Raw genomic sequence first — 13,658 nt, forward strand, 5'->3', positions numbered from 1 at the left:
TCTTGAGCATACATTGTCATGTGGAGCATAGCACCATACCTAATAGGATAAGAAAGGTTTAATTTTATGTTTTTGTCGAGAAGAACAACAACACACAAACACATGGTATCGTACTGGCAAGGGTCGTAGAAGGGGGGGAAAGGGGGGCTATAACAGACAATTAGAGGAACGCAGCTGGTGAGGGGGGGCGAGCATGAAGGAGAAAAAAAAAAACAAAGAGAAACCGGAAAACAAGAAACGGAACGTCAATCATGGGGAAGAGGGGAGAGGAGCCTCATAGTCAAGTGGGGGGGAGCAAATATCTCCGCGGTACGAATTCCACTGAGCCCAGACCCTGGACCACTTCCTGGGGCGCCCGCGTGCCTCATATACCGTTTTTTCTCGAAACATGCACCAGTCCATGTTCTCCTTCCAGGCACTTAGCGATGGTGGTCTAGGGGAGCCCCAGAGCTAAGCTATATCTCTCTTCGCGACCATATTGCCCAAGGTGACCCAGAGCGTCTGAGCAGCATTGCAATCCGAAGGCTCCCACACATTGAGCAGGCAACGTCGTGCCTCGGGAAGGAGGGGGATTCCGGTAACACGACCCATAACATCATGTACTCTAGACCAAAAGGCCGAAACCATCGGGCATTCCCACAAAACATGAAGGAAGGTACCATCCATACCGCACCCACGCCTGCATCGTCCATCCGAAACTAAACCCATTCGTACCAGACACGTTCCAGTCACATACACGCGGTGGAGGATCTTCAGCTGGACAAAACGAAGCCAAGCCGGAATAGCCACCTCCTTAGGGGAGGACACAGCGGACTGCCAGTCCTCGTCATCGAGTTCGAGCCTGTCAGCCATCCAAGAAGCACGAAGTTTCTCCAGTTGGTCAGCCCTATTGTTGATGAGCTTTTTATATATCAAGGAGATCGTGCAATCGGGGAGATGTCCGTCCAAGACACGGTCCTCCAAGGGGGAGGACTGCGGAATATCAGTACCAGGGGGAAAGACGGAGGACAAGGCATGTCGGATCTGCATATACCGAAAGTGCTCCCTGTCATCGAGCCGGTATTCCAGTTTCAAAAGAGCGAAGGATTTCACCGCGCCCGTGCCCACAGATCCTCCACCTTGCTAATCCCAATCATGTCCCACTTATCAAACCCTTTCGTCTTCCACAGGTTGCCCAGCCGATCCGAGTCATACAGCGGTGTCGTACGCGTCAGCTTACCGCCCCAGCCCGTGGCCACAGTAGCATCCCTCCAGGCCCGCACCGCACACTTCGTAGGACCTGTAAGTAGACGGATGGGTGATTTTGAATACAAAGCCCTATTAAAGTTGCCACCGGGCAATAACATTTTATCCAGAGCAAAGGCGGGAGCAGGGTCCGAAGAGTACGTCGCATGATTGATAGCGCTCAGATGTGAGGCCCAGTAATAGCGTCTAATATCCGGCAGAGCAATACCCCCATCGTACCAGGAGAGGGTGAGCTTGGACAATGCAATACGGGCGCGACCGTCCCAAATTAGTTGTCGCTGCAGACTCTCGACCTCGCGAAAGTAGCGAGCAGGGACAGGGTCGGAAAAATTCTGTAGGGCGTAGAGAAAGCGGGGGAGCGACATCATTTTGAAGAGCGCCGCTCGACCCAATGGGGATAGGGGCAATTCACGCCACCTTCTCACATCCTGCTTGAGTCGGCGGAGCGGAGCATACAGGTTCCGCTCATAGCGGACTGAGGAGACCGTAGAGACATAAATCCCCAAATATTTGAAGCCGTCCGTCGACACCAGGATGGGGAACCTGCGAGGCAGAGGTGGTAGAGTCCCGGCTATAGCGTAGACACAGGACTTGGTCCAATTGATAACTAACCTGGAGTTCTTACCGAAGGATGTAAGGACGTCGAAGAGGACGTTGAGAGACTTTTGAGGGGAAGTGAGATAAAGGAGGATTTCATCGGCATACAATGAGACGCGATCCACGAGATCTGGCGTCTACCGAATCCCCTTAATCGAGGGTTCCCACCGAAGCCACGCCGCAAGGGGTTCAAGCGCCAGCGCGAATAGGAGCGGGGAAAGCGGACAGCCCTGACGAGTGCCACAGCCTAATGGGAAGGGGTCAGAGCATCTACCGTTTACCACAACTTGAGCAAGTGGTTGTTCGTAGAGGAGCTTGACCCACGCGATAAAGTTAGGGCCAAAGCCGAACTTAGCGAGGGCCGCCCAGAGATAGGGCCATTCGATGGTGTCGAAGGCCATAGCGGCGTCCAGGGAAGCCACCACTGCCGGCTCCGCGAGAGTTGCCGCCCTCGCGAGAACCCCATGAAGCCTACGTAGGTTAAGGGCCGTGTTCCTGTGCGGGATGAAACCGGATTGATCCGGATGGATCAAGTCGCAAATCACCTTCAGCAACCGATTGGCCAGAACCTTGGCCAGGATTTTGGGTTCCGCGTTTAGCAGAGAAATGGGACGGTAGGAGGCGCAGTGGTCACGAGGTTTGCCATCCTTATAAATGACCACTATGGTAGCTAGGCGCTGCTCAAGTGGGAGGCTACCAGCCTCAAGCGCATCGAGGAACATGTTGCGCAGATGAGCGGCCATCTTGTCCGGACAGAGTTTGTAGAGTTCAATGGGCAACCCGTTCGGGCCCATTGCTTTACCCGAGCGTAACGATCGGATGGCGAGGGCAATCTCGTCTACGGTAAAGGGAGCCTCCAAAGCAAGGCCATCTTCTTCCGAGACAGTAGGGAGAGCTATATCACGCAATAACAGCCTGGAATCAGCCTCATCACGATCACTCACCGGGGTATAAACCTTCCGGAAGTGGTCCACAAAACAATCAACAATCTCGCCAGGGTCAGAGACAGTCACACCAGATTCGCGAACAATAACAGGCACAACACGACTCGCTCGTTCAGCCTTATCCAGCCATGCCAGGAGTTTGCTAGCTTTGTCACCCACATCATAAAGCCGGCCCAATTGATTCTCTCGCATCAACTTAGCAGCATCAGTAACACAAGCCTTGTAGTCAGTCTGTTTCAGTTCCAGCGTGTGCAACAACGCAGGCGTGTCGTCCCCACCCAGCTCACTTTCAAGCGCAGTGATCTCAGTCTCAAGGGCCTGAACGGCCTCTCTCTTAGTCCTTCGCTCAGCAGCAATGAGAGATAATGCGGAACCCCTGATAACCGTTTTAAAGGCTTCCCACAGAACAGTAGGGGAGGTGACAGAGCCCACATTTTCGTCAAAGTAACAGTCAATCGCCTTCACCATATCTGAGCGGAGCCGGGGGTTTCGGAGGTGCCAGGGAGGGACAGGGGGAATCCTGTTACCAAGCAAACCACCCACAGAAACCCTAATCATCAAGGGGGAATGGTCCGAGATACCCCGGGGGAGATGGCGAACCTCCCGGACAGTGGACAGAGTGGAAGCCAGCATAAAAAAATAATCTATATGACATAGGCTGCCATGCACACCAGAGTGGAAGGTATACTGTAGGAGGGACGGGTGTAGTGAACGCCAGGCATCCACCAGACCAAAGGTATCAGCCATCTCATTGAGCCATAGCTGGGAAGGCGGCAGAACTCTTGAGGGCAGCCGATCACATTCGCCAGACATAACAGAATTGAAGTCCCCACCCATGATCAACAGTCCATCTGGGAGACCAAGAAGGGTCCTGCCAAGGTCGGCGTAGGTGGTAGCCTGCAGCCCCGGGGGAATATATACAACCACTAACACAATTGGTTTACCCTCCCACCTCCCGGAGACAGCAGCATACCGCCCCGATCGTCCAATATAACATCGTCAATTGCAAGGGCTAGGGAGGATTTCACCATGATACCCACTCCCCGGGACCCAGAGGTGAAACCAGCGTGAGCTACCAACCGGTAGCCCCGACGGTCGAGAGCCTTACAGGCATTACCGATCAAGTGGGTCTCCTGAAGGAACACAACATCAGGGGCATGGCGCCTCAAAAACTGTAAAACAATGCCACGTTTGATTCTGTCACCCAAACCGTTGACGTTCCAAGAAAGAACCTGCATCTCACCCCCCCCCATCACAGCAAAGACAACCTGCCCCGACCCCCTCCCACAACCCCAGTTTCGGAATATTTGCAATCAGTGAAATACCATGAAACAGAAAACAAAACAAACAGAACGAAACACAACCAAGACCCCAAGAACCATCCCCCAACCAAGAACCCGTTACAACGCCCCCCACCCTGCACCCCTGCTGACTGAAAAGCCACCCCAAACTGCAGTGTGCCTGTCGCCCCATCTGATCTACACAAAGAACCCCCCGAGGAGGAAGGGAGAAATCACCCGCACCCGCACCGCCCCAGGCATAAACATAGAGCACACAGTGAATTTACTCAGTAGAGTCCATAGTCTCATGTCGGACCTTCGGGGGCCCACGTTACTCCTGGGCCGTCGCGCCACTTTCCGCACCACCAGGGCCTCCACTCTCAGTATCATCTGTCGGCAACGAGTCCAACCAGTCATTAGCACGGTCCGGCTGATCAAAGAAATAAGCTCGTTCTCTGAACTCTATCCGCAGGCGAGCTGGAAACAACATGGCGTACTTCAGTCCCCGGTCCCTTAGACGACGCTTCACTCCAAGGAACCCAGACCGCTGTCGTTGCACTTGGGGAGTGAAGTCAGGAAAGATGGAGATAGAGTTATTGTCGTATTTCAACGGGCCGTGTTTACGAGCCGCCTGTAGGATAGCGTCTCTGTCCCGATAATGAAACAGCCTCGCGATGATAGGCCTCGGCGGGCCACCTGGCTTCACTTGACCTCCTGGGAAACGATAGGCACGCTCTACGGCAAAGAACTTGCTGAGTCCAACCGGACAAGACGGAAGTCCTCATCCTGGGATCCTCGCCCTCCGCCTGGGACGACTCCTGGTGGCCCCCCGCCCTGGCCACCGCACCCAAACCGACAGACCACGCACACAACCTGGGCTTCATCCTGGACTCCTCCCTCTCCATGACCAAGCAAGTCAACGCCGTCTCCTCGTCATGCTTCAACACCCTGCGCATGCTACGGAAGATCTTCCGGTGGATCCCCACCGAGACCAGGAAGACTGTCACCCAGGCACTCGTCACCAGCCGACTGGACTACGGCAACGCCCTCTACGCCGGAACCACCGCCAAGCTCCAGAAGAGACTCCAACGGATCCAGAACGCCTCAGCCAGACTCATCCTCGACATCCCACGACACAGCCACATCTCCGGACACCTAAAAGACCTGCACTGGCTCCCGGTCAACAAGAGAATCACCTTCCGTCTCCTTACCCACGCACACAAAGCTCTTCACGACCAAGGCCCGAGCTACCTCAACAACCGCATCAACTTCTACGCTCCCAAACGACACCTCCGATCAGCCAGTCACGCCCTCGCCGCCGTCCCCCGCATCTGAAGAACGACAACAGGAGGAAGGTCCTTCTCCTACCTGGCCGCCAAGACCTGGAACTCCCTCCCGACCGACCTGCGCCTGACCCAAGACCACCTCGCCTTCAGGAAGAAGCTCAAGACCTGGCTGTTCGGGTAGCAGCAGCACCCCCCCCTAGCGCCTTGAGACCCTCCGGGTAAGTAGAGCGCTCTATAAATGCCTATGATTGATTGATTGATTGATAGCGACAATAAGTTCCTCGACCAGTAAATCGATCGAGGCAGCACCATCACTTTCCGGCACTCCAACCAGGCGTATGTTGTTCCGCCTGGCCCTATTGTCGTAGTCTTCCATGCGTCTGAGCAGTAGGTCGTGTGAGGAGCGCAGGTTCCCAATCTCGGATTGCGCCTCCGCCATGTCGGTCACCAAGCTCGACGCCTTCAAATCCAGTGCCTTCACCCTCTCGTTCGTCTTGGCCAGATCGGCTCGAATAAGAGTAACATCCACAGCCACCTTGTCTATCTTGGACACGATGGCTTCGTATTGCTGACTCATATCGGCCTTAAGACCAGAGATGGCGGCCAAAAGGTCTTGGAGTGACACTTCAGAGGAAGAAGACATGTCCGTACGAGGGCCTTCAGAGCCAACACCAGTGACACCAGGGGAGCCTCTCGGCTGGGTATAGCGCTCGATCATATTAGACTGGATCGACCCACCCCGAGTCACAGCCTTCCTGCGTTTCTCCGCCTCGGGTTTTGTCGCCATGTTGCATTCAGCTACGTCCGAAGACACCCAGGTGCAGCGGGACGATGATAAGTCCAGAAAACTCTGAGGTGTAGTGTTAAGAGAGAATGCCACGGGCCTCCCTGCAGCCCGAGGAAGGAGAGCGTGCACTGTGAGAGTGGCAGGCGAAGACAAAGTAGGAGGAGACAGAGACGATGAGGCCGGAAACCGAAAGTGAAAGTGGCACACCACCGGTGGGCCAGATGCCAGGCAGCCGTTGTTGTTGCATTACAGCTCGGCCATAACAGGCAGGCGAGACCCCGGTTGTGTCGGTGGATAGGCCGAAAGGTTGAGGACGATAGAAAAATGGTCCCCAAGGTCCGATTTCGACCAAAAAAGGATCGACAGCATCAGTAAGAACAGTACTTCAAAAGCCCGTAGAAGAAATCAGGATATGTGCAGGATAGATCAGGAAGGGCGGCGCGGGTATCGGGAGCTCTCTGCTCACGCGACCATCTTGGATGCCCGCGTAGCTCCTCCTCCAGTCTTGCTATTTTTTAACTGGTATCCTCAACGTAAAACCCTGGATACACCATGGATATAGGAGCTTATCAGGCAAAATTCCAATCTAATAGCAGCTGATGGAACTAATGTGTTAAAATTGCATAATTTATGTTAAATCTAGGCTTCAATCCTATCTAAAAAACTTCAGTTCTTTACAGGGATTGATTGGATAGCATAAAGCAGAGTTGGAGGGATTTTTGCTTGGAAAACCGTCAGCAGATGTAAAAAGTGCCTTCTGCCCATTGCACTACAGAAAATGCACAAACCATTGACGTGGGATGCGGCTTTACAGGAACTGTGTTCGATATGAAGTTTATTCTTCATATTGCCCGCTATTAGTTTCCCTAAGTAAAGATATGAATCTACCACTTCCTGCTTTTCAAGACCAATTTGCCACTTAAAATTACTTGATTTTCTACTTCTATCACGTTTCATTAATAAATGTTGGTTTTTTATACATTTATCTTCAAGAAATGAGCCATCGTGTAATTCTGTAATGATATCAGCCTTTTATTCAGCCCAATAGGGGTTAGGTCCATCACTACTATATTGTCTGCATAAAGGAGACATGCAAAAGGACGGCTGCCTATCTTTGTTGCATCTCCCTCTAACTGGGAAAAACAATCAGGTAAATCTGCTATATCTAAGGAAAATAGCAGCGGTGCTAGTAAGCAACCTTGTTTCAGGCCATTTTCTATGAGAATTACAGATGATTAGCCTTGGTTTCCTTCCATTAGTACCTGGCACCAAGTTTGAGAATGTAATGCAATAATTAAAGATAGCAGGGGAGCAGGCAGTCCCATATTATGTAACTTTCTCCATAGTAATCGTCGGTCTAACTTATCGAAGGCCGTTGAAAAATCTATGAAGGCTGTGTATACGTTTGACCTACCAGAGATCATGTATTCCTTCTCAACTAGTTTCAACATGGAGATGTTATCCAGGGTGGAATGATTTTTCCTAAAACCTGCTTGTTCTATAGGGAGGACCTTCTTCTCCATCACCCAAGGTGAACTAGGCTCAAACCCGTACGGCCCCCCAACAGGAGACGGCTGTGCTGCAATTGCTGCCATGCAGAGCCAAAGCAGAGAAGTGGAGAAAACAAAGAAAACAAAGAAAATTGCCTTATATGTTGCTGGTGAGAAAGCAGAGCAGGCGCCGTCCTTGCAAGGCAGTGGGTGGGAGCGAAAAACCTTCTCCTCGCCTCACGCCCCTTTTGTGGGTGAGGCTTTGCACGTTGCCCGAACATTCGCCCCAAAAGCATAAAAAGTGCATCCGGGGACATGGCCCTGCCGATAACCAATCACCACCCACCTTGTTGAGGAGCAGCAATGAACCCCGACCGCCAGATGTGGGGCTCCCCCAGTTTGGAGGAGCCCTTGCCATTTTAGGTAGACATCCCCCAACTATTTGTCTTTCATTCTCCTTTTGTTGCTGATTTTGTTCTTGCAGCTATAGGACAACTGCTAACTAGTGGGAAGGTGCTTGTACTGTCGCCTTTAAAACATGGTAACATTAGCTTACACCCAATGGGCACATTTAATTTACTTGTAAGTTCCTAGTACACAGGTCCTTCATGCACCTAGGGCTTGATAGGATTTGTATCATTTAATTTTGATCTAAAACAATATACTACATTTTACTCTATTTTTCTAAGTTGGTGTGGGATTATCTTGTGTTGTGTTTTCACTTTACTCGTGTTGAAGTGCTGCATATTTACTTTACATGTTGCCTCTAAGGCATGCCTGACTGCATTTATGCCAAACATAGAGAATTAAGCACAGGTTGATTTGGGAGTTACTTGTGTTTTACCCTGACAGAGAGTGTGGTTGCTGAACCAGTAACCTAATTCCCTACACCTGAGTAATCCTGGCCCTTTATGAACTGGTGCAAAATAAGTTGGCATAGCTCGTTCACAGCAGTAATGATATATCATCCAGAGACCAGGATATGACACATCTTCCAAAAGGGAAACAACCTTTACAACACAACTTTTACAACGCACTACCATTACAACGAAACTTTTACAACGCAACATCCATTACAACGCAACCATTACAACGCATGACACTACAACGCACACCACTACAATGCATGCCATTACAACGCAGTCATTACAACGCATACCATTACAAAGCATAGCATTACAGCATATAGTAGCCTTACACTATCCAACACTTACCCTACTGTTGCAGCCCCCTGGAGTTAGAATAGTAATTTTTACCCCTACACTATCCAACACTTACCCTACTGTTGCACCCCCTGGAGTTAGAATAGTAATTTTTACCCCTACACTATCCAATACTTACCTTACATGCAATGTAATGTTATGCGTTGTAATGGTATGCGTTGTAAATGTAGTATGCGTTGTAGTGGAATGCGTTGTAAAGGTAATTTCAAAGTATTCGTTGTAATGGTATGCGTTGTAATGGTATGTGTTGTAATGGATGTTGCTGTGTAAAAAATGCGTTGTAAAGGTAGGCGTTGTAAAAGTATGCGTTGTAACGTCATACATCCCTTCCAAAAGGAAGCCCTTTATTTTACTATCTTTTTCCTGTCACTGTCTCAGAAAATGCATCCACTGTGCGACTTTAATGTTTGGGTCAACAGGCAGGCTAGTATGGAGACATCCAAAGCAGTAGCAACCTTAAAATATTGTGGATAAACTAGCTCAGTACCAATCTCATGCACATTTCTGGCTTTACGTTGGGCATATAATTCATAATGAACAAGGTCTGCAGCCTCTGACCCAGTCTAGCAACATCCCATGTGTATTCCACCGGTCTGAAGTGATCTCAAATCTATCCTTGTAAAAAGGACGTCGAAGAATCTTTCTTACAAATAGGCGCATAGGCTGCTTTCTACTTTCGCTTCTATGCCTTATATTTAAATGTCACCGGCTTGTTGGTTACTTGGCTCAGCAAGTCAGATGTTTGATCCTGAGAAAGGTTTGAATCTATCGCTCATCCTTTCCTGTTAAGTAAATGAACTACCAGTACTCACTCTGGGATCTAGATGAAGGAAGGGGGTAGGATAAAGCACTAAAGAGGCCGAGCACTTTCAATAGATTTGTATCAATAATGCTTACATTAAGACAAGTGGATTGTGACAGGTAACCTGAATAAATGGTGCAAAGGCCCACGTGGTCTCTCAACTATAAGAATGTCTTTATTACTTTTTGTTAATGTGCACGTTAGAAAAAAAAACTACAAAAGTATTAGAATTCTCTGGATTATTTTGTAAACAGAGGTGTTGGGAGATTTTTTTCAAAGTCTTGATTACGAGCCATGCATAATTGGTGGGTTATTTAGTGCACCTGGCAAATAGCAATTGTCTGGGATCCCTTATTGGATGTGAGATATTCCGCAATTATCAATTTTGCATGTAAAAATGGGGCATAACATGCAGATTTTGGTGCTTCGTCATGATCCATTTGTTCCAGTATAAACTGAGCTTTTGCAACCCAGTAAATCTGGACAGGTTTAACAAGCTGGAATGAACCAAGGGAAAACTCTGACAAACTCATAATTCTAACACGTGTGTAAACAGGGGTACGCGTACGCACGAGTATCAGAATTCAATGAGGCATTCATAACCGAGTTCAAATTGTTTCACCTAGAATGAAAGGTTCAGCAGGGCAGTGGCAACTCGTAGATTAGAAAAGTGGTTGGGCAGAAAGCAAGATCTTAAGTGGAATGTGCAAGCGAACACACCTGATCTGAAACTTGGTTCCTGGGGTTTTCCCTCTGTGAGAAATGTGTTAAACATAGGTCAAAATGGTGCGTTTTACAGAATACATTTCAAGAAAAAAAACTAGAAATAAGTGACGGATGCCTTATGCACAATACATAGTTCTTGTTTTGAAAAACGGCCTGCCCTACAACCTTCAAATACAGACCGACCGCAGCATATACAATGGATGTTCTACCTGTACCCTTTCCCAGCCTCTCCAGGACCAGCTCCCCAATTAGCCTGGCAGAGAGAACAAACCAAGGTCCCTTTTCTGAAGGTGGCGGGGACCCTGCTTCAGTTACTACTAGATACAGAAGATGCAATTTTGTTTCGTCGCATAAATATGTTCCTACCTCTCTTCAGCATTGTTTTACAAGACAGTGGAAAAGCAAGGTAGAGAAAATATACTGTAGCAAAAAGACAGCCGGTCTCTCATACTGGACTGCAACATTTGGAGACATGTTCCTTCCCCTGTTACCTGCTGGCTGACAAAATCCACTATTAACCTCTGGTTGACTAAGCCAACCATCAGTACATCATCCATTGCCTTCTTGAACAGATCAAGAGACATTTCATGATGTGCTCCCCATCTCACAACCTGTTTCTTTATTTTAAGCCGCTGAAAAATTAAATTTGTATAGAAAATTGTTCGGACAGTCACATTATATGGCTCAGTAAGAGCGGCCACACCCACACCTAATTGATACCTGGTATGTACCAGCAGGCTAGAGAAAACAGAAGACAACTGATGTTCTCCACAGAACTATTGACCTCACTTTCATGGAAGCGAAATCGAGATAAGTGTGCTTGCAATCAGTCACTTGAAATGCACGGTTTCACCCTATACAATTGTACTTGCCCCCCCAGGATTAGCAAGATGTTCCCCGGTGCATCTACTACAAGTCAACACTCGCAGAATAGAGAATTGCAGCAGATGAGGTGCAACACTATTGGTGGTTCAGGCCGCGCCTCTGGGTTTTTATGCGAGGGGCTAGTGAGATGGCTCAACCAGCGGTGCCTTTGGCCCATGTGTCAGTCCTCCGAGCTGTCCCTGAATTTAGTGCTCGCTGTGTCCTGCTATGTGACCATCTGTGAAAACTCAACAGAACAACGGAATGTGATACTAATCAGAATCCTGCTCTGTCCTTGGGCTTTAGTAGGAGGAGGACTTTTCAAGGTGTTTAACTCTGCAATTTCCATAGTAGCCCTCCCAGGCTGCTCAAAATCAAGGGTTTATTGTAGCAGTTTTTTACCGTTTGAAAGTTTTCCCCCAAACCTGCCACACGAGCAGTGAGAACCTCAGCCGGAAATTTACTTTTTACTGAGTTGGTGAATATAAATGATTTCTTTTGCATATCTATTGAGTCTAAATCCAATGTTAATTGCTAAGTCTATTAAGTCTAATGTTGATGTCCACGCATAGTCAACCTGAGACCCCATCGATACATAATTTGATTCACAATGTGTTCCGCCCCACACTTATTGTCCTGCTCAAACCAATTATTTATTTTATATAATTTTTATCTAGTCGCAGGGGCCATGGATTTCAGTTACAAGTGCAGTGGGGTCTCGTGTAGATTGGAGTGTGTGTATGTTTGTGTATGTGTTTCAGCGAATTTGTGGATGTGTGAGACATGCATGAACTCGTAAGATACACCAGAGCTGCACTTTTACAACTCTTAGCACTGCCGATGCACATATGTGCTGGACGTTGGCAGCCCTTTTCATACCAAGTATGTATGGGTGATTTTCATGTTGTTTTTTTGTCCTAGTGTATTGATCTGACTGCTTCTAAAAAAGTAATCTCAAAAGGGATGCCCTATGAACATAGATTCTTTTTAAGCCATGCAGTGTTCTAGGGCCCCACCTTTCAAGGAGCCACTCGGTCACTCTCTACCACTCACTATACCCACCACTACTTCAATATCCCGTATCTCAGTCACTCTCTGCTACACCCCCTACTCACTGCTGATCTCTCAACCTCACCCCTCTCCTTGCATCTCACTGCTGCTTCCATGTCCGTTCACTGTGTCTCTCCTTCACCTACTTTACCTTTCTTTCAACCTCCTCTTTACTTCTCTCTCATCTCTATACCACAACTCTCCCGATCTCTCACACTCTCCCTTCCATGTCACTTCTACCTCGGCTCACTACCATAGTTTCTTTTAATTTTTCATCTCCCGTTACCTCATCTTTTAACCATCTTTCTGTCTTGCTACCAAATCTACCAATTTATTTCATCATTTATTCACTGTCTTGCTTCAATCACCCCCTTCGAAAATGTTTTCCCTGTACCATGCCTCACTAGCTTTCATTACTTCTTACTCTTCCTCCATTTTTTCTACATCGTTAACTTCTCTTTCCCTCATCGCTCTCGGTACCTCTCCTCTCTACACCCCTCTTTATACTTATTTCTTCCTCACCTCTTACTCCACTGACCTCGCCCACTCTAACACTATATCAATCTCACTTCTCTCTTTCTTTACTGTCTCTCTAACTTACTAATGTTTCCTCTCCACCTTATCTTTCTTTCCCTCTTTTGCCCATCCCATCCCACATTTCTCTCTCCATCACCACATTGTTTACCTTGCATCTGTCTCACTCTCACCTATTTCTGCCACTCCCATGCTCTAGTCTAGATCGAACGCATCCCTATGTTTACCATATCTCTGTCTAACCCCCTGCATACTCCACCCCTTTTACGCTCTTTACTTTTCCTTCCACCTGCCTATGGCTCTCTCTACATACTTTACTCGCTAAGCCTTTTCTCTGTACCTGCTTCTTCCTGGTTCTCTGTATTTTTTTCTGGCTATGTCACCTTTATCTCTTTACCCGACATCACTTCTAACTCACGTTTCTCTACTTCTGCTCTCACTACCTCGCTTCTTGTGCTGCTACTTCTCCCTCGCTTGCTCTTTAACTCTGTCCTTCTCCTGCTTTCTGTTATTTCCCCTAATTAGTAGAGGGAGAGGTTACTGTCTAACAAGTGAAATGCACAGAGAGAAGGGACAAGAAGGGGAACAGCATTAAGGAGAACATTATCTTTATTCCACCCGATGGAATGTTGAAGATCCCCAGTGTAGTGCTTTGCTTTTCACTGTGGAAGCAAGACTGTGAGTTGTGAAGCTGATTAATTTGTGGGTATGGTGAATATCTGACATTAAAGCTATCATTTGAAGTTTTATCTACATATGTGAGGTTTTCATAATATTCACCTTTATGTTAAAAATCTGCAAAGTCCGTTTTACCATGTCCGTAATAAAGG

This window comes from Lissotriton vulgaris, chromosome 6 (assembly GCF_964263255.1).
Source record: "Lissotriton vulgaris chromosome 6, aLisVul1.2, whole genome shotgun sequence".
NCBI classification, from domain to species: domain Eukaryota; kingdom Metazoa; phylum Chordata; class Amphibia; order Caudata; family Salamandridae; genus Lissotriton; species Lissotriton vulgaris.